Here is a 3,270-nt window from a genome sequence, read left to right on the forward strand (position 1 = left end):
AGAGGCTTACGATCCTTCCATGAAACTTAAGAGCCTTTCAAGAGACTTAAGAACCTTTCAAGAGACTTAAGAACGGGTTCCAAGGTACAAAATTATGGGGTGTAATATCCTTCCCCCCTTTAGGACATTCTTCCTCGAATGTAAACCAAAATGTTTCTTAAGATCTTATACAGATTACGGCGAAATTCCTGTCTATTGCAATAACCCACACTTTCATCAAGTAACCAATATAAAAGTTTCAAAGGTTGGGATTACCTATAGACGTAGGGAATAGGTACGGATACTTATGTTTCATTTTCCTTTCGTCTTCCCAGGTCATTTCTTCGTGACTTTCATTTCGCCATAACACCTTGACGGAAGCTATGTCCTTAGTTCACCATCCCCTACTCCAACGATCCAGGATGGTGATCGGTTGCTTCTTGTAGGATAACTCCTCTGTGACCTATATACCCTCTACGGGATATACCCGGGTTGGATTACCAACATACTTGCAAAGCATTGATACATGGAAGACTGAATGTACCACTTCCAGATTTGCTAGTAAGTCCAGCTCGTAGGCAACCTTGCCTATTCGGCGGAGGATCTGATAAGGTCAATATATATGGGACTAAGGTCCCCTTTCTTGCTGGATCTCATTACTTTCTCTGTAGGAGGACCTTCGGAAATGCCCAATCATTATCTTGAAACTTTAAAAGTCGACGTCGATTACCTATGTATGACTTCTATCGACTCTGAGCTGCTAACACTCTCTCTTGAATAAGCTTCACCTTCTCGATGACTTATTGAAACACATCTGGGACCATTAGTCATGTTTTACCAACATCAACCCACCAATTGACGACCTACTCTTTTTGCCATACTAAGTCTCTTCTAGGCCATCTGGAGACTAGAATGATAGTTAATGTAGTAAATACTCTTGAAAAGTAGTAGGCAATTATCCAAGATACTTTTAGATTCAACTATATAGGCTCATAACACCTCTTCTAGTGTTTAGCTAGTAAGCTCAGTTCCTTCGGTCTGAGGGTACAATAGTGTACGAAGACCTATCTGTCTTTCCAATCTCTTGTTAGACTGATCTTTAGTAGTTAACTGTAAATCAGGCTCCTTCGTCTGAGACAATAGCTATAAGAACTCTGTAAAGTCTCACCACCCTCTTGACCTATAATTTTACACAATCTCTACTGGACAGGTAGTCCTTGATTGAAGGAACATGGGCTGATATTGTTAATCTGCGGATAACATTCCATATAGAATTTTCTGTCCAGGGAGTAGAAAGTGAGTCTTGTTGCTAAGGTCATATTGTGGAATCTTCGACCTAGTATATTACTTCTTTCCTTCTTTAGATGACATCAACTGGTACCCTCGCCTTTTGGGTTTTGCTTTTTGCCCATCAGAGTTGGCTACCAAGTTGTGCTGAAGTCCCCACACACAATGACCTGTACAGCTATTCTGTGCTTTTCCTTATCACTAACTGGTTTTATGTTGAAGAACTGTGGCATATGAGTGCGCCATCTATTATTAATCGGCTAATCCTGCTTGTTTTGCTTAAGCTCTTTTACAATTCCCTTATCGTAACTTACAACACTCTAGGTACATAATCTCGTGTCGTTGCTTCGCCGCTAGTTCATATTCTCCCATCTTATGCGATCATAACAGCACTAACGCATCCGATCTCACCAGAATTCTGAAGTTAAACGTGCTTAGGAGAGAGTAGTACTAGGATGGGTGACCCCCCGGGAAGTCCTCGTGTCACGTTCCATTGTCATCCTTGCAATAATGTGTGAAGGCACTCATCTTAGACAAGATTTACCTTAGCGTCTTCTGACTAGTCTTCATATTTCGCCTTTCCCTCTCTTTTTCTCTTTTATAATCGGTGTCGGGGTAGATCTTTAATTCAACCATGACTATGCCTTTTTTGTCCATTTGATTTAACTTCTCTTCGTATTCCTCTGTAACATCTCCAAAATATCATTACTCCTTTTCATCATGTACTCCTCCGCTTGGTCTTATGTTGTATATAACTATTTATAGGTTGCACTACTACTCTTATACCACTAGTATGAGGTAAATGTAGTTTTTTCATTTCCCGGCCTGTCTTGCTTTACATATCGACTTTACACTAGGACTTGCTCGTGCTAACGCTATTTTGTCCTACTTGTTTCTTTTCTTCCTTTATGTACTCCTTGGTCTCCTTATTTTCTACCATAGGATATTTTCTATTCTCCTTGCTACTTGTACGTCCCGATATCAGTGACCAATGACACTATTTCCATATCTTAATCTTTACTCAAACACGACCCTACTACCCTTTTTGCAGCCCTTAGTTTGCTTAGTCCTACTCTCTTATCGTATTCACCCCTTTTTGTAGGCACCCATGATTCTTCACACGGTCTCAAATACCGCGGCTTCTATCTATTTATTGTTGGCCTTGAGTTCTTGCTAACTCGTGCCAGTATGGGATCTCTTTTGAAATTTAAGCGATCCTGTCAACATCTGACAATGTTAGTTGATTTCCTCTCACGCTTGTATTTCTCTTGTCCAATTCTCCCCTTTAGGGTGTACCCATGTCATCCTCTATTTATTTTCAACTGTTCATATGCATATGATTTTGTTCCAACACATATGACATACTGCATCATGTCTACACCTTCTGTTTACTCATTTATACTTTAGGTTTCCCCTGTAAGAAACCTTAATATAACTATGGGGTGCTCAGAATTCTCGATAACTAGTACCCAATCTAGTCCAAGTACTGATACTCGAGTTATATAATTAATGTAGTAGTTTATCCAGAGCCACATTTCATTCATCCCAATCAGTACGTCACTAGTACTTATAATCGTGTCTGATTCTCCATTCGGGGAATTTATACACTGATGACACGTGTCTCACGTTTTGTTTATCATATTTTTTTCCAATGGATACCACTTGTTCCTTTGATAATTTCACAATTCCTCAGTTGTTTTGCAATTTCTATTCCCTATCTTCGAGGGATCCCATTATCTTCCAATGTGGAGGTACATATACACAATACCCTTCTCTACTTTATGAGCTTTCATCCTTATTGTTACCGTGGATACGATCTCTCAAGATATGTTACAACCATATATCTCATTCTCTTTCTATCTCCAAAAAAAATCGGCAGAGTTTCCTCTATATTCCTTACTATCCCAAACCTGCACTCAGAAAATACCAATAATGCCATGCAAGGCCAACGTACATATACATCCATATCGTATTGTATCACAACCATAATGCCTCACAGGGAAA

At 39.6% G+C, this 3,270-nt stretch overlaps 1 pseudogene; it reads left to right on the top strand.

Moving 5' to 3' along the window:
* Positions 1-1,639: 1,639 nt before the first annotated feature.
* Positions 1,640-1,758, top strand: LOC129903757 (5S ribosomal RNA; annotated as a pseudogene).
* The last annotated feature ends 1,512 nt before the right edge of the window (positions 1,759-3,270 follow it).

The sequence above is a fragment of the Solanum dulcamara genome, chromosome 1 (assembly GCF_947179165.1).
Source record: "Solanum dulcamara chromosome 1, daSolDulc1.2, whole genome shotgun sequence".
Lineage (NCBI taxonomy): Eukaryota > Viridiplantae > Streptophyta > Magnoliopsida > Solanales > Solanaceae > Solanum > Solanum dulcamara.